The sequence below is a fragment of the Mesoplodon mirus genome (assembly GCF_964341445.2).
Source record: "Mesoplodon mirus genome assembly, chromosome: 4".
Classification (NCBI taxonomy): domain Eukaryota; kingdom Metazoa; phylum Chordata; class Mammalia; order Artiodactyla; family Ziphiidae; genus Mesoplodon; species Mesoplodon mirus.
Genome location: NC_138979.1, coordinates 123,861,878 through 123,881,001, shown reverse-complemented (window position 1 = coordinate 123,881,001; position 19,124 = coordinate 123,861,878). Strand labels below are relative to the sequence as shown.

The window sequence follows — 19,124 nt, the reverse complement described above, 5'->3', positions numbered from 1 at the left end:
TTCTGTATTTGAAACAAATGGCTCTCCTCCTCCACATCCTGTGAAGGGTCTTGAAAAGTCTCATCCAAGAAAATCACAAGCTGTACAAAAATAGTTTAGCCACTGTAGAAAGTGGGTGGTTGGCCCATGTCAAGAAATTAACTTTGGAGTTAATAACCCAATGAAGAGAACAAGGAGGAATAAAATTCTCTGTGCTGTGAGCAATTGCTGACCCTTCCAGAACCTTCCCTGTTGATATGTTTTAGCACATCTTGGGAAGTTCCTGAATGCCATGTGGGCACAGTGGGTCTAGTGTCTAACTTATTCCTAGTGAATTACCATAAGTAGAAGGGCGAATACACTTCTATTTTATTTCGGCTGTTGTAACTACCAGCTGTGGTAGTATTTGAGGTTCTTTTCTATGAAGCAAGTCAATACTCTGAGCACTCTCTAGGTGCTATTTTAAAGGAATAAGTTAAATTCACAACTGTTTAATAACAGTCTGAGAGTCTTGTTAGAATAGGGAGTGTAAATAGAACTGGCAAGTAGAGAAAATGAGTCAAAAGACAGAGTCGTTCCAGAGGCTAAAAGCAAGGCTGTGTTTCTTAAGATACTAGGGGCGGGAGTCTGGTGGTAGTGGGAAGAACAGCCCTTTTGGAAGTCTGATAAATTCTATGTTCTGTCTCACCAGAAAAATGCTCTGATAACAGTCATATAATTTGGCATTGTATGTCTGGGGTTCAGATGCCCCAGCACTTTAACCATAAATATTCTCTAAAACCATGCTGTCTAATATAGTGGCCACATGTGGCTACTGAGCACCTGGAATGGGGCTAGTCTGAATTAGAATGTGCTGTAGGTGTAAAATCACACCAGGTTTCAGACTTAGTACAATAAGTAAAAGAATGCAAAATATCTTATATTGATTACATATTAAAATAATATTTTGGATATGTTAGAATAAATAAGATATACTATCATATTATTAAAATTAATCGTACTTGTTTGTGTTCACCTTTTAAGATGTGGCTACTAGAAAATTTAAAATTACATACATAGTTTGCAATATACTTCTATTGGCCAATGCTGCCCTAGAACCATAGAATCCGTGGAGTAGCAGAACAGGAAGTAGAAGGATACCATGAAGACTATATTAAAGGGGAGAGGTGCAAGAAAAAAAAAAATAGAGGGGCTTCCCTGGTGGTGCAGTGGTTGAGCGTCCGCCTGACATGATGCAGGGTATGCGGGTTCGTGCCCCGGTCTGGGAGGATCCCACATGCCGTGGAGCGGCTGGGCCCATGAGCCATGGTCGCTGAGCCTGCGTGTCCGGAGCCTGTGCTCCGCAATGGGAGAGGCCACAACAGTGAGAGGCCCGCGTACCACAAGAAAAAAAAAATAGAAATAGAGGAACAGCTTTAGAATAAAAGGACTGAATTTTTAGATTTAATCTACAATTTAAAAGACTTTAGTCAACCAAATATTTATCAATCATTTGCTCTCTCCACATTTTGGGTAGGAGCCCTGGTGTGGATGGGTCCAGAGGTGGCCATGAACCCAAAGTGTCTGGGAGAGCAACTCCCATGCTGGCTTCACACAGAGAGAATGAGAAGGGACAGGTGGCTTTGCTGAAAAGATGAGGGCAATCCGAGACACAACAGCATTCTAACTACACTGGAGCTTATAGGGCAGGGGTATCGTGCTACACTATTCTTGGGTTAAACCTAGGTCATTGGGAAGGCATTGCGTAGAGGCTCTAGGTGATAAACACTAGGTGATTTATTTTGGCTCTAAGGAGATGGATCTATGCTAGTGTTCATTAAATATTTTAAAATACTTTTAAAATACTTTTAAAATAGTGAAGAACGGTTTTAATAAATCACTTACAAGAAAAGTCATATCTTGTTTTTCTTCACAGGCCTGTGTCTCAGAGACTATTTTTTTCCCGTAGATGTAGGCTGAGATAATTGCCACACTTTTAATTAACTTCTTGCCCCACATATTGAAGCCCTGGGTCTAAGATTCTCATCTCATATGGATGGTTTTTTGTTTCCCATGGGTGAGCACAAAACCCATGGTGCATGGTGCAATTTTTAATCTAGCTCCTTCCTTCCTTCTCCAAAGAGACTTTAGTAGGTTTGTTGTCTTTTTACCTGACCTTGCATCCAGCAACAGAGATGTTACCCAACTTCTCTTCCTAGGACAGGCAGAAAGAACTCAAGATGAGGAGCAGGTAGCTAATGCTGGGCAACCACAAAACCCCAGCACCACAAACCCTCCATGCACACTTCCATGTCATCTAGAGACATGACTCAGGTATGACTCAGTAACTGAAAGACTCTTTCAAAGATTTGCTCTAGGTTGTGAATCAACAGCCAGTTGTAATAAACATGACTTTCAGAAGATAGGCACCAGTACGTTGGAAATTAGCCAGAGAAATCACCTGTAGTGTGGCGCTTTACTGATCTAACTCAATTTGCCAATCCATTGACAAGCTTTCCATATAGCCATCAAAACCTTCAATACCCTACCCCATCAGTTTTACCATATCCCATTAGTTTTGTGTTAAAAAACCAACAGAAGAACAAAAAACATCTTGGTTGAGAAAGGTTGGGGGTGGGTGGGAACAGAGGGGTGAAAACTTATCAAAAGTGAAATTGGATTAAGAGTCAATCAAAATCTAACTGTGAAGTTATCATTTCAATGAATTTCAATGAATGGTTTAAAATCTGTTTGAAATCTATTTGAAAATGAATATATAATAATATAGACATATCTCTTTTTCAAAGCTAGTATTGTCAGATGTATTCTAAGCATTATAATTCATGAACAGAGTAGATGACTATTTGAAAAGTATTAAAATGAGCCGACTTTTCAATACAAGTGTCTTCACAATAAATTTTTCTATTCTGGGCAATTCAGAAATGTAGACAATTGTGCTAGAAAAATAATATGTATTGTAATATTCATTGTACAGTAGTAGTATAGTAAGTGGCAATTCTGGACATTACAAGAGACACAAGGATTATTTTCCGTGATTGCACAGAGAATACTTGGATTTCTTGTGAAGCTTTTGCATTGGAAATGAGATTCATCAGTCTGAACGGGGCAGGGTTAGAGCCCTTAGCAACATGCTTATTTTGTAGAAGGTCACTCAATAATAACTTCCTCTGCCCTCCAAGCTTATTAAGACTGACTGGCATATATTAATGAAAACACCTGATTCTCCAACCATAAAACCCAGACAAAGACTTTATTTTAATATTAAGGAAGGAACCCTTAATTAGCAGGGTTTCAAAAATGTCAGCTTCTTCTATTAGCTGTTCTGGTCCATCAAAGCCATAATCCCTACTGTCAAATTTCATCACATGATAGACAGTTTGCCGGCTGTCTTTTTTTTTTTTTTTTTTTATTTTACTGATCGTACTGACTGAAGCTTAAAATTTTTTTTTTATTTTGCCATCACATTTAGCAACTCGTGCATTTATTTGCCTGTTACACTCTTGATTTTACTGCTTTCAGAGAGTCTTAGCACATGTCAAATCAAAAGGGTGGAGGGGACTGCAGAAACACAAGTATTACATGTCAATACATATGCATTCTTAGACATGTAATTAAGGATTCTTGGAAGATGTGGGCTTGCTTATATTGATTGCCTCGTATGTAAATGTGCTGTCCTGAAAACACAGACAAATAGTCTCATAGATAATTTCCCACTTTTGATGTGTCAAGGAGAAGGGGGAAAATTCTGAGGAAGACTCCGAGATTTTTAAGATAAACATTCATCACTATTAACCCTTAACACACCTGCCTGTTTCAAAGAATTCCTTAGAGCATCTACAGCTTTGCATTGCCCTTCAGAAACAAGAAGAAACGTACCCAGCAGGACAGAATAAATACATAGCTCTTAAAGTATTTGTGTTTTAATCTGATTCAAAACATTTACTGTTGATTAAATCCTTTTTGCAAATTGAAAATTTCATGCCATCCATACCAAGAGGAATACAAATACACACAAATCAAAACAAGGATGACCCAAGGATTTCATGGGCAACTTTTGTGAAGAGTCAACTGCAGGTCTTTCTTTATCCATTAAAAAAAAAAAAAAAGAAGAACACCTCAAGGGTTTTAGTGTTTAGGAATGAGTTATGACAGATAAGAGCTGGAGATTGCTTGGACCTGGTAGACCTAAACTGCCAGAGACGAGTAAGCTCCGAACCATTCTTTTCAATGAGGATCAGGGATTTCATCAGAGAACGCAGTGTGTTTTCTTAGCTCACCCTTTTGGCATCACTGAAGCCATGGGCAAACTGCATCCTTTTGGTTAGCACCCAGGTATTCATTTCCCTCCTTTTTGCTTTAACATTTTTTTACTCTTAGACTCCAGGCCAGAAAGGCCTCCTTCTTGTAATTTTGCACATCCTTTATTTATAACATCCATTTATTCCGTGGAGAACAACCCAACTCTTCTCTGAGATCCAGGAGAGCTGCCTTGGGAGGAGCTGGGGTGATCTCAAGTCCCCAGGCACAATGCTCAGGTGCTCTAGTGACGTTTAGTGACGTTCACTTGCCTCCTTTACACATTGGAGGAAGTCTTTTTGTTTCTACCATTGACCATCCCTTTGATTTTCTCAGCATCTATTGTATTGTCTCAACAACGCTACATAACTACTGGACACAAAACAAAGCCAGATGATCCCAGTGTCAAGTCACTAATGAGTCTCTCCGGTGATAATGTTTTTCCAGTGATAAGGTATTACTCTCCAGTGATAATGTTTTCTTAGATGAAAGAGAGATTGTTTAAGGTGTGTTTTCTGGTTGAATTTACAGCTAGCCCTTCCACGCTATCTAATAGCTGTGGGTGACTGTGCACAATTACTATTAAGTCTCTTGTTCTAATTTTAATTACACCACTTAGAAATGAAGTCCTACTGAGACTGATGAGTGCCTGCCTTTTCTGCTGAACATTTAAAAAGGCACCTCCCAGGATAGCCTGACAAACAAGGAACAATTTCTTGGACTAGAAACATTTAGTTAGGTATTTGGGTAGGCAGGTCCACTGTTATGGTTAAAGGTACAAGCAAAGTGGGCTATGTTCCAAAAGGTCTTCTAATATTTACTCTTACATGCTCCTAATGGAGACTCTTGGTTATAAATTCACAGTCTAGAGGCAGATGACCCGGGATCTACATTACCACCCCCTTCGGCAAGTACTCTACCGTCTCCTTAACTACAAAAGTAAAGATAATAATGGTTACCTACCTTACTGTCGTTAAAATTAAATGAGGTAATGCATGCAGTGTGCCAAACGAATCATAGAGCATCTATTGTGTGATCAGTGAATATAATTGTATGTTAATTCACTGGACTGTAAGCTTCCTGAAGGCAGAAGCCATATCTGTCTAATTCACTGCTACAACCCCTGATAAATAGGGGTTCCATACATATTAATCGAATGAATAAATGAGCAAGTAAATACATGAATAACATTATAATTTTATTGAGAAATGAGCTGATTTGGAGGGGTTTGGTAAGTGTTGGAGGTTCCAGAGTAATATGGTGGCTTATTGATTAAGCTGATCCCTTCCTTCACTATATTAACAGAAATGCTTATTTGGGCTATTAAATCCGATCCTCTGGAACTTACAGTCAAAAGTGTAGCACAGCCATTATGACCTCAACAAAACCACTGGGGTTTGATTCAGAAGCACATTAATAAACTGCAGCAAGTGGGGATGATCATGAGTCTCATGCTGAACAGAAAGGTAGGCGCCCTAGATCCTTCTGGGATCATGGATTCTTTGAGATGGATGGGAAGTGTGGTCTCCTTCCCCAACTTCTCCCTGACACTGCAGATAACTTGAGGGAATTCACAGATTCTCGAAGCCCACTGGGGGCCCCAGATGAAGGAGTCCCTGGTATTCCTCTGAGATACCACACTATTACTTTACAGCTAGAGCAGCTCATTGTGTGTTTTCATTGTTTTTGGTCTTTCAAGAAAGGTTAGCTTGAAAAACAATATTTTATTGTTAAAAGTTGTGTGAAAACCACAGTCCTAGTCTTGTTGCCATACTACAGTACTCAGGGGGTATATGGAATCAGTTTTCAAAACAGAAGAAAAGGACAGAAAAAAAAGGTGATACTACTCTACTATCAATGTAAAAAGGGATTGTAGGGCTTCCCTGGTGGCGCAGTGGTTGAGAGTCCGCCTGCCGACGCAGGGGACACGGGTTCGTGCCCCGGTCCGGGAAGATCCCACATGCCGTGGAACAGCTGGGCCCGTGAGCCATGGCTGCTGAGCCTGCGCGTCCGGAGCCTGTGCTCCGCAGAGGGGGAGGCCACAACAGTGAGAGGCTCGCGTACAGAAAAAAAAAAAAAAAAAGAAGTGGTAAGGTTTAAGGCACTAGCCTGGGAAGCAAAAGTCTGTTTTTCTTACCCCCTCTGTTGTCACCACTGATTCTTGGAATGAGGGTAAACAAGTCACTGCACCTTTTTTGTCTCTCCATTTTTTAACTTGTTGTCTTGAAGAGACAATCTTTGCCTCTTATGATGATGATGGATTATGCATTAGAAAACATGCACCAAACAGTCTAAGTACATAAAAAATTCCCTTCAATTTATACAATGTCTGCTTGTATAAGAGTGGAAGCCTCAAAGGTGAAAAAAAAAAAAAAAAAACAGTGACAAAGGGAGCTCATGCAAGGCTTGCTGCCTTTTTAGGCTGTGAAACAGGAAAGCAGTGTAGCTGGCATCCCAGAAATGGATACCTAAGATTTGTAGGAGCTGTGAGGAGAGTGCACTTGGAGTAAGAGGTAATATTTGGTTGGAAAAGTCAGCATTTCTCTCACCTCCTGCGGTTAATTTGACATCCCTGATCTGGAATGGGATGTTATCCACTAAGATGCATGTTCCCCCGCTAGCCCACCCCCACTGTAAAGGTAACGCTACTATCTTTTTATATAATGTACACAATTAATGCTTGTGTATATGGACAATTCTATGTGAAAAATACATCTGTGGGGACTATTCTTGCCATTAGCAGCCAGATCAGCGTTGAGAGCCACCAGGAACTGGGTCCAGGGAGGTATTAATGTGGCGACAGATGAAATATATACTGACTCCCTCCTTCTTGCCCCTTCTTTCTTAAAACAATTTAATGTGTGCCATGGAAAAATGGTCTCTAACCAATTTTCATCTTCACTCTTAAAAATGGCATACTAGTAGAGGAAATGGAAATGATGTTCCAGGAACTAAAGGAAGCTCACATCCTTCTATGTGGCTATTTGTAGACTTGTATTAAACCCTTTTTAAGAATGCAACCTTTTTCTAGAATGCAGGGTTCCTTTTTTTAATTGAAATATAGTTGATTTACCATGTTGTGTTAATTTTTGCTGTGCAGCAAAATGATTCAGTTATATATATATATATATATAATATATATATATATTTATATTTATTTATAAATATAGTTATATATATATATTTAAAAATTCTTTTCCATTATGGTTTATCACAGGATATTGAATATAGTTCCCTGTGCTATATACAGTAGGACCTTGTGTTGTTTATCCATTCTATATATAATGGCTTGCGTCTACCAACCCCAAACTCCCAGTCCATCCCTCTCCCTTCCTCCCCCACCGCTTGGCAACCACAAGTCTGTTCTCTATGTCTGTGAGTCTGTTTCCGTTTTGTAGAGAGGTTCATTTGCGTCATATTTTTAAAGTCCTCATATAAGTGATATCACATGGTATTTGTCTTTCTCTGTCTGACCTACTTCACTTAGTATGATAATCTCTAGGTCCATCCATGTTGCTGCAAATGGCATTATTTCATTCTTTTTTATGGCTGAGGACTATTCCATTGTATATAAGTACCACATCTTTCTTTATCCATTCATCTGTTGATGGACATTTAGGTTGTTTCCACGTCTTGGCTTTTGTGAAGAGTGCTGTGATGAACAGCGGGATGCATGTATCTTTTCTAATTTTAGTTTTGTCTGGATATATGCCTAGGAGTGGGATTGCTGGATCATATGGTAATTCTGCTTTTAGTTTTTTGAGGAACCTCCATACTGTTCTCCATAGTTGCTGCACCAACTTACATTCCCAGCAACAGTGTAGGAGGGTTCCCTTTTCTTAGAATGCAGGCTTCCTGATGTCTGGGTGATATCTTACTCATTTTTAGAGTTCCCAAGATACCTGCCACTGTGCTCAATCAATATTTGTTGATTTGATTAAACGGATGATCTCAAAATGCTTTCTCTTTGTTTCCCTCTCTCCTTCCTGGAATCCTGGGTTGTGACTGGTAGGTCAGCCTGCACCCCAAGATGCAGAACCAGGGGGGCTGCAGCAGTTGCACAGTCAGGGCGAGAAATTGGTTCTGCCTCACATGCCAGTGCTTTGCTTTGTTTGAGACATTGCTTTCATGGGAAGCAGGGTTGCATTTTGACTTTGGAAAGGTCAAGGTTGGAATCCCAGCTGTGTCAATTTCTGTGTGACTCCAAAGAGGTTTTGTAGCCTTTTCTAGCCTCTATTTTCTCACCCGTAAAATGGCAATTTTACTACTTACTCTTCGGGTTGTTGAGATGAGTTGTGTGCTTAGCACATAATAAGCAGTTAATAAGTGGTAGCTATAACAATAACGACAACAATTATGGTTACCCATGTGTACTCTTTTGCCCTGAATCAGAATTGAAAAGAGATACCAATATTTGCCACAAGGTTAGTACAGTATTTCACCAATTATTTAGAAATTCCCCAAACTGCTAATCTTACATTTTCAATGTATCTCAACTGCAATCTCCTTCAAGTATATCTAGTTGTGAAAACAGTCTGATTAAACAGTGGGAAATTGATATGCTTATTTTGGGCCTCATTAGCACAACAGCATGAATCGGGATAGGGCAGGGGTCGGGGGCACCCCTGGGAATGCACTTGGGGCAGAACCATCCAGTGAGAACACTGCTGGCCTCAGAAGGTAGACTATATTCTCAGGAACTGGCCTCATAATTTATTCCTGCTCAGCGTGAAGGAAAAGAGGATGTAATATTTATTTTCAAACACCTAGAAAACTGGATGCAAACTGCATGCCTTTTATCCAAATCTGTGTTTTTTCGAGACCATGGGGTGAATTGTTGAGACTTGCTACCTTGGAGAGACACAGGGAGGATTAGATAGGGACCCTTTGAAGCTTTGTGCTCTTCAAAAAGGCAGCTACAGGAAAAAGCAAAAGCAAACAACAGTAACGAAGCAAAAAACAAAATGGAAAATGATTCTTCTGGCTTCCTGAGTCACCTGCATCCTTTGCAAGGCTGAGTTAATGTCTCCAGTCCTACTGGCATTTGTACAGTTTCTAGTAATATAAACACAGCTCTTGGTCAGTCACTGTCTTTTAGTCGTATCTTTTCATTTTCATATATGCAGACAAGAATACTGTAATTGTGCGATTAAGTGTTTATATGAATTTCCTTCCACCGGTTGACAGGGTGCACATCTACGCTGTTGCTTAAAAGATTTCACAAAGCCACATGCACACTGGGATTTATCTGGGGAAAGCAGAAGAGTTGAGTCAACTTTCTATAAAACAGATAATGCAAAATGAACTAACAAAGGTATAGGGGAAAAAAGCTGTGTTCTTTTTTAGTTAATACTGTTTTTTTTTTAAGGCTGAACTGGTCTCAGGACGTATTTGGGAAAATTCAGGCCCAGACCTAAGTTCAAAGAGTACTCTGCAGACAGCTAGGGGACCTGAGTTCCCCGCTGAGACTAACTCGCTGTGTGACTGTGGAGGGAGGGGTGGGTGGGTATTAATTCCCTCTAGGTTCTGTATGCTCATGTGTAGAAAGAAGTGACTAAATGAAAAAACTGGTCTATCTACTCTGCCTCTTTGAACTTGATCTTCCTCCTCTTTGAAATGGAGTCATCGTGTTGACCTTGTAAGGTGTTTTGTAGAATAAATATTGTGTGTGTAAATCACCCATGGCATGTCGAGCACAGCATATGTCCTCAGAAAGTTCTAGTCTTCCTCCCTTCTCCCATTTTAAGTTCCCTTCATTTAGAACACTTTAGGGGAATCTGGAATGTGCCCTGCTCTTCATCAGCATAGTTATCAAATAAGGCTATGATTGCAATGGATACACCTGGCATTCATCCCCATGAGTGGCATGGCTCATGATTTTTAGAATCGAGGGTCAAACTGACTCATCTTTCCAGTGCTGAAAGAAGCCAAATATAAATCATTCGAAATACAAATATTTATTCATCAACAGTTGGCGAGTCAGCAGCATGGTGTAGTCTGTACACATTTTGATAGCAGATGGTTTATATTTTTTCAGCTTAAAATAAGACTCAACAATAAAGACAGAGTTAATGTCTAAAAGTTTAAATGCCCTTGTTGGAATGTGCCTTCACTTAGAACTGCAAAGCCCATATCCCAACCTAACCATCCCTTTTTTTCACCATTAGAAAAGGTTATGACATAAAAGGTGTAGCTGGTACTCGCAGAGGGAGAAGGGACATTTTTGTCTAATATGCAAAGAAGACTTTAAAACTGGCAAACTCAGGGCCAATGTAGCAGAATTAATACGATGTCGATTTTTCTTTGTGTCTGTAACAATTTCCTATTATCCTGATAAGTGGGTAGCCGTTTCACTTCTTTTATTGATATAGCTGTGAAAAAGAATGAGATTTCAACACTTATGTAACTGAGATTAATTGATTGATTAGATTATTAATTAAATATTCCATTAAATTTGCTTTTGAAAAAAATGGCATAGGATTCTGGATTCCCTAAGGTTTTTTTTCCCTAACCCATGGAAGAATAAGCAAGGAAATGCATAACTAAACATCTTTTTTTATATAGTAAATAAACTTTATTTATCTGTTCTTCTGAGATGACATTGCCAACAGTCGCAGATTTGCATACGATAGTTATGTATTGACTATTTACAATTTACAGTAGTATTTTTTTCCTCTGAAAACAATGTATCTTGTCTTGTGAGAGAGAATGGAGCAAGCAGGTGTGTCGCTGTGTAGAAAATTTACTCACTGCCGGCCGTCTACAAGCCTGCTTTACACCCCCACCCCCCCAGTACAGGGTGAAGAGACTTTTCTCCTTTGTAAGCAACCCACAGAAGTCGGTGAGCAGCTAGGAAAATTGTTTGGGTGTCACACAGCTAGGCACATCTATCTCTCCACAATAACCGCCTGTCTTAGTTGGGAATAAGATGGTTTACCTAAAACTTCCAATCGTGCAGTGTTTCAGGGATCTGTGGAAAAATAAAAACAGCAAGTGGCCTTTCAGGTAACCCATAATTAAAAGCAATTTTGAGCTGTCTTTTCAGGGAACCTACCCAGGGGAAGTATTTGCTACCTGTTTGACCTTCACGATTGAGAGTCCTTGGCAGTGTCAACGACCCTCTGAACTGAATTCAAAACTAATCTCTGACAGAAAAAGAGAAACAGAATTCATGCAAATCATATTAATTCCAACATTTCCCCAGTGAGCTGGGTATAAACTACAGCCTAATTAAATATTTTTTAACGATGTGAGTAATTTTTGCCAAGGGGCGGATTCAGGGGAAAATTTAATATGAGATCACAAAAGCTGTTCCCAGCGTTGATTCTGTAAATTAATGACTATCTGCCTTATGATAAAAACATGCTGCCAAGAATGAAAATGAAGTCGGCAAAGCTTGCTCTATTTGTCTAACAACCAAATATACAGAATTCAAAACTTTAAAGGCAATGGGAAATTTCCATTGTGTTTGTGTGATAGATTCAGGATAAAGATGCACCATGCTGACAACCCAATAACCAGCTTTAAGGCATTGTCAGCAATATGGGGCCGTTTTTAGGTAGTTATTGTCAAGGTCCAAGGACATATTTTAAAGCAGCTAGTTAGTTAAAAAAAAAAAACTGTATGCAACTTCTTTCCAAAAGAAATTTGAGGTGGTTCACAGTCAAGAGACATATACATGCCATGTTAAAGCCAAAAGGGAGGGTCAAAATTACTGAATTCTTTGGTACAAATGTTGCCAGCATTACAGCTCCATGGATTGCTTCCTCAGACTGACCATTTCCACACCCCATCTTGATCCTCAGGGCAGTTCATTCTGGAAACCTGAATTGGATTGCTGTCCAAGGTCATGGGGGTGAAAAATGGTGGTGAATACAGCAATCAAGGGGATGAAGTCAACACAGCCCTGGGCAGCTTATTGTATCTAAATCTATAAATGGCAGTGGACAAAAACTGGCCTGGTAGCATAAGTCTTTTCTTGTCTGCTGAGGACCAATTTGAGAAGGGTGCTTCCCCTTGTGTTCAGACTCCTGTTTTAGGAAACAGTCTGACAAAAAAGCAACTTGGCATATGTTGCAGAAAAGTAAGGCATGGTGCCTGAATCGGAGCCAGGGAAAAGCCCCTCATCTCACTTTGCTTTGTGAGGGCAACCTGCTTCTAATGACTTCTGTAGTTAACACCCAGAAGTTGCCGGCGGTCCCCTGTGACAGATGACTTGGGCTCTGCTAGCCCCTGGTCATTAGGCCAGCCCATCACAAGGGTTTTAGGAGCTCTATTTATTTAAATTTCTGTCGGTGCCCAGTGATGGAGATTGAATTTACAGTCTTTCAATTAGAAGGTCATCTGTGCTAACTAGAGCACCACCGCCTCATTATAATCATAAAATTAGTGAGAAAAGACTGGCATGAGCAATACGGAAAAGCCAGTTTCAAAGGTGAATGGGTGCCGTTTCCTGGGGTTATAGCCAAAGGGAATACAATGGCATGTTCTCGATCGGTAAATATTCTGGTGGCGAGCAAAGAGGAGTCCTTGAATGTAAGGAATGTGAGATAATTTTATGAGACTATATCCAAATACAGTTAGTGACTATATTCACTGAAAGAGATGCTTCTGCTATTCACACACAAATTTTCCTTGCAGATGAAATACGAATGAAAGTCTCACAAAGATCTCCAAAGCTTAGCTTGTAATCTTTAACTAACTATATTTGTCAAAAATCTGAGTTGATCAGTAGTAAACAATTCAAAATGAGACAAATGCAGCGTGGGCAGGGCTGAGATGCAGACTGCCTCGTGGCCGGTTGTCAGGGACAGGCTGCCACCATCAACTTCATCACTTTAAACTTTAAAATAGCAGTTGTGAAGTGGATGGGGGCTGGGGGCTACTTAATTAGTATTCTTGTGTACTAGAAATGATATTTCAACACCTAAGAAAGGGAAATAAACCATCAAAACCAGATTAATCCAAAAGTAAAAGAGGAGGGAAAAAAACCAAACAAATACTTTTTGAGCATTTACATCTATCAGGTGCTTTTATATCAGTTTTCTCATCTAATTCTCATAAGGACCTTGTGAGAAGGGGGTATTACCATCCTTAATGTACACACGAGGCAGCAGAGGTGTGGAGAAAAGGCACAATTCTCCTGACTGTCACTTGGGAATAAATGACGGGGTTGGGCTAGAGACCCAGATCTGATCTCAAAGGCCATACTCATTTCCTGACAGAATCTGTGTTCTAATTCTGTTACATTAACTGAGCTGGTGCTGATTTTAAGTACATTTCAATTCCCCTAACCTGAGGAGAGCGTCTTGAGGGACTTTCTTTTTTTTAATACAAAACTTAACAACTTAAGGAATTGGATCCAGGGAGAAAAGAATGCTTTAACTCTGAATTCAATAAATACCCATTGCCCGTCTAGTCCACGTGAGGTGGGGTCTGTCCGAGGTATTGTGGGCATGCCAGGATGACTCGGACATACCTCTGCTCCCTCACTGAGGACTGGCCACGTAGCCAACTACCCGAGGCAAAGCAGCCTGCAGCCAGCCCCATCGTGGAGGCTAAACGCGGCGCTCTGAGCAGAGACAGGAAGATGGTACCGAGTGGGGTCCTGCATTAGGGCAAAGAGAACGACAGTAAGGTACTACAGTGTACATTGTGAGAGGTGTGATGGTTTGTGCACAGGTGCAGCCCTTGTAAACAAAGTCAAAAGGAGGCAGAGAGACGGTTCCAGGCTAGCTGGCTTTGAAAGAAGAGGGTGTGGCCACAGTGCTGTCTGGCTCCTTGGGTCTCCTCCCTTTGCATTCCTCCAGCCTTTCTCCTGTTCCTTTCCCAAGCCTCACTCCCTCCCTTTCTTCCCCTCTTCTCGTTCCACAAGGCTGGGGCTGGCAGCCTCCGGCTTACAATGAGCATTGGAGTTGCTTAAAGGCTGTTGGCTCTGGCCTGGGTACCACTCCCCAAGTCCTCTCTAGGGACAGGCTGGCGCTCCTGACACAGGCATGGGCCTGGCACCAAGGGGTCAGCACAGAAAGAGGGAAGAAAGGGGAAGATTTTCTCCATCTTGAGTACCCCCTGGAAGGGACATGCCATCTAGTAGCGGCAGCAGGAACAGTGTCAGGGGATTTCTTTTATTCTGCAGCCTGAGTGCAGGGGCCTTGCAGAGGGCTGTGCTCAGAGGAGGGGAAGATCAGAGGTGAAAGCGATGAATAATGTGCACGTGGAACGGTGACAGATCACTTGTAACAGATGCAGGATGACCCTCCGAAACTCGGAGTGCACCAGAGCCTCCCTCTAATTAAAGATAATCCAGAATTATCATGCTTAATTATTTTCAGAGGTTTCTCTGAGGTATTTTTTTGGTCTCATTTGGGATGGGGGGCATCTCTAGCCAAAAAGGGCGGAGGCTGATTTACATCCGGGAAACAAACTTACAGGAGCCGGGCTCTATCTTGCCCAGCATCCCTGCATCATCTCTCCCGTCCTCTCTCTCTCTAGGCAGCCGTGATTCTAGGTCCGTCTTCCATGTTTCCTGGTTGGATTAACGTAGCATATTCCTTACCTGCAAGCACCTCTGTTCTCTTCTAATAACTTGCTGCTGTTAAAATCTGTAATATTTTCTTTGCTTTGCTTGCAGAGGTTTCTTAAAGTGAGCTCTGAAGATCATCTATGTCTGTGTGCGAAATGCAGAATCATATGGCCTTCTTAACAACACATCCCTGGTCCCATCCACAGAACTCAATCAGGATGTCTTGGGATGGAGACAAGGAATCTGCATTAAAAAAATTTTTTTTTCTCTTTTCTTAAATTGAAGTGTAGTTGCTGTACAATTACATGTTACACATAAGTTATAGTGATTCACAATTTTTAAAGGTTATACTCCATTTATAGTTATCATAAAATATTGGCTATGTTCCTTGTGTTGTACAACATATCCTTGTAGCTTATTTTACACCTAATAATTTGCACCTCTTTCCCACTACCCTTATATTGCCCCTCCCCCTTCCCTCTCTTTCTCTGACTTATTCAGTTAGCATAATGCCCTCCAAGTCCATCCATGTTGCTGCAAATGGCAAAATTCCGTACATTTTTTTAATAGCTGAGTAGTATTCCACTGTGTGTGTGTGTGTATACACACACACACACACCACATCTTCTTTATCCGTTCATCTGTTGATGAACACATAGGTTGCTTCCATATCTTGGCAATTGTAAATAATACTGCTATGAACATTGGGGTGCATCTATCTTTTGAATTAGTGTTTTTGTTTTTTTCAAGTATATACCCAGAAGTGGAGTTGCTGGGTCATATGGTAGTTCTATTTTTAGTGTTTTGAGGAACCTCCTACTGTTTTCCACGGTGGCTGTATCAATTTACACTCCCACCAACAGTGTCCAAGGGCTTCCTTTTCTCCACAGCCTCACCAACATTTGTTATTTCTTGTCTTTTTAATCATGGCCATTCTGGCAGGTGTGAGGTGATATCTCATTGTGGTTTTGATTTGCATTTCCCTGATGATTAGCAATGTTGAGCATCTTTTCATGAGCCTGTTGGCCGTCTGCATTTACTCTTTGGAAAAATGTCTATTCAGTTCTTCTGCCAATTTTTTAATCAGGTTGTTTGTTTTTTTGAGGTTAAGCTGTATGAGCTGTTTATATATGTTGGCTATTAATCCCTTATTGGTCATATCATTTGCAAATATTTTCTCCCATCCAGTGGGTTGTCTTTTGTTTTGTCGATGGTTTCCTTTGCTGTGCAAAAGCTTTTAAGTTTAATTAGGTCCCATTTGTTTATTTCATTTTAAACAAGACTTCCAGGGCGTTCATCTCCACATTAAAGTCTGAAAGACTTCGGTTGGGTGGCTTAAGCTTTGCCAGAGAATTCGTTATTTAAAGACCCGTCCCTTGGCTTCTCCTGCCCTCCGCATGGCACCAACCCATTCAAACCTGGTTTCTTTCTCGCCATCAGTCCACCTTGCACACCTCATCATTTCTATTATCGTCCTCATGCTCTATTTGTCATTTTCTTTGTTGCACACAATCTGTTTCTTCGACTCTTCTGATTGATTTTGGTTTCTTCCAAACCCTCTCCCCTCCCTCTGTTGGCCTTTCTTCCTGCCTCATAAACATTGACATTAGTATGTTTCCCCTGTCTTTGTTCTAGTGCTTACCACATGATTATTAAAATTTAGCTTATTTCTTCTACCTCATGAAGCTTTCCTTACACAGGGACTAAAAAATAAGCTTCAAAGTATGTCTGATACAATAACCAATATAATAACTTTCAACAATGTTTATAAAACAATTCTTTGGCCAAGACCTATAATAAAAATAACGGTGCCTATATCATCTCTATCTTGTTGCCTGACACAGGAAGGGCATCCTTTATACATTTGCTATAGCACCATACTGTTGGCCTCCCAGACATATTAAATCAGATTATGAATGGTTTCCAGCCCTGTACAACTTTCTCTGGCATAACTCTGCTGGTTTTTCAATGTCATTTTCTCTTGAGCTAGTTCTGTTGGCTGGCAGGGTGAAATCACCTTTTTGAGGTGAGAACAGCTGGCCAGCTGCTCTAAGGGCCATGTTTCTATTAAACAACCATGTACATGGGTAGTGGAGACCATAGGTTTGCTTTGTTCAGGTGTTAATTTTGCACAGGTATCCACTACATCTAGGATGGGAGGAGTATGGAGAGAGATGTTCCCAGAATTTTGGGTACTCCCTTAAGGCAGCCAAATGTCTGTACAGTGGGATTGTCATTTCAATGACTACATTACCTACAAACCATTGCCTGTTTCTCTGGGGGATGGAAACAAAGCAGGGACATTTTTTGGGTTGGAGTTACCTCCAATTCGAGTTATTACCTGTATAGGGCACCTCCCTCCACTCCCCAATTTTAACTTCTTGGGAACCCAGTACTTTTCCAGGATGAGTTTCTCAGCAGAGGGAAACTTCAAGGCACAGGCACTCCCAATTACCTCCTGTTCAGCTAGGATTCTGGGGGCAGCTCCAGTGCTGTGTGACACATTAAATTCAGAGAAGAGGCAACGGCAACTGAGATTCCAGAGGGTTTAACTGATGATGATGGATGATGAGCTAAGTAAGAGTGGTTTGGTCAAATGACCACTGAGGAACAAAGCAGGATAACTCTCTCTGCACGCACACAGGCGTGAGCTGAGGGCGCCACTTCCCTTCTGAGCCTGGTCTCATATAAGTGCTGGGATGTGCTCAACTCTGTGCTAATCCAGGGATAGAATCCCTTTGTGTTTGTTTTCCCCATCAACCAAACTATGGCATTTCATCGGCATGTGCAAAACATATGATTGATACGCATTTGGAACTCTACCAATTGGGTCTTCAAAGACAATTTTTGTCACTTTTTACTAGATTTCCCAACAGCCTTCCTTTCTAGGAGTTTAATATTAAGAAACATTAAATAGGTTAGAGATGGTTCATGCAGAAGTTCCCTGGCGGTCCAGTGTTTAAGACTCTGAGCTTCCACTGCAGGGGGCGCAGATTCCATCCCTGGTCGGGGAACTAAGATCCTGCATGCCGTACTGCACAGCCAGAAAGAAAAAAAAAAAAAAAAAAGCCAGGCAGTTGGAAGAACGTATACTTTTTTGTGTATGCAGTATTCTTTGGACCCAAGTTTTCCATGGACCTAAAACTTGCTTTAGCAATTTGAAATTCGATGGCTTACATTCACAACAGAAAGCTGGCCACGCCCATGATCTCTCAGCTTCAGCTATTCTTGGAGTTGGCAGACAGCCCTCAGATAAATTTACCTCCGTAAGTGTGCTTCCTGATGGGTTCAGCAAAAGGGTCCCACAGGCTGCTGCTAGTCTTGGTCTGTTCCTTTCCCTTCTCTACAGACTCCTAAGCCTTTTTTGTAACCTGGGGCAACAGAAAACTGAGAGGGCTGAGAAAGAAAAAAGGGTGGCAGGGGAGGTTAAATAGCTTATCAAGGGATGGTCTTCAACGACTATAAATTAATGAACCCATCTTTCTTCTGAAGCTAGGAAATTATTTTTGAAGGTAATTTCAAAAGAGGACTTAGCAAAATATTTGTACAATGGGATTGCCATTTAAATGAATATCTATCTATGGGTTTAGACGTGGTTATCTCAGTACATGAGTTCTAGAACTTAAAAGTTAATGGAAGGAAAAAGCAGCCATGGCCAAAATTAATGATATACTAGAACATGTAAGATAAGACCCAGGATGGAAAGGTGAGACTGTATGTTTCAGGACTGAGCTCACCCCTGAGTGCTTCTGAGTCTGGCTTAAACCACTTAAAGCACAACTTGAAGGCATCCTTGACATTGTGAAATAACAATGTGGTGCTGAGTCAGAGGGCGAAATGTTCGGTGTAAATAGGAGTTGTTCCCCGCGTTTCAAATTAAATTGGTTCAAGGTGAAACAATTGGTGTTAATGAGATGGTAGTTCAGGGAAGAATAAAGACTTGGTCATTCAACGGAATGACCAACAACTAGATCTGGACTGCTTTCATTTGTTATAGGAGAAATGCAGTAAGAAACAAAAGGCAGCATAAATGTATCAACGGGTGATCAAGTGACCCTAATATGCTTCAAAGATGTTGATCAAAAACTTTACTGAAGGAAGTCTTCTTATTTTCATGACCCTGACTTGATACAGGTATTCCTTTCACCATTTAGCTAGAAAAATATAATGTAGGAACTAAGAAGATATAATGCATTAAATGGAATGAATGCATGAATTTTCTTACTGTGCTCCTCCATTTGGTACATTTTAGAAGGATTTATGCTCTACAGGTACTTGGACTATTTACTTCATTAAGCAAGTTAGTGCGTAGTCATTTATTCCACAT

At 40.7% G+C, this 19,124-nt stretch overlaps 1 protein-coding gene across 12 annotated transcripts in view; it reads right to left on the bottom strand.

Moving 5' to 3' along the window:
• NPAS3 (neuronal PAS domain protein 3) overlaps nucleotides 1-19,124 on the bottom strand; it is a gene marked incomplete at its 5' end in the record, with an annotated part of 875,991 nt that overhangs the window by 136,117 nt on the left and 720,750 nt on the right. The window lies entirely within an intron of this gene.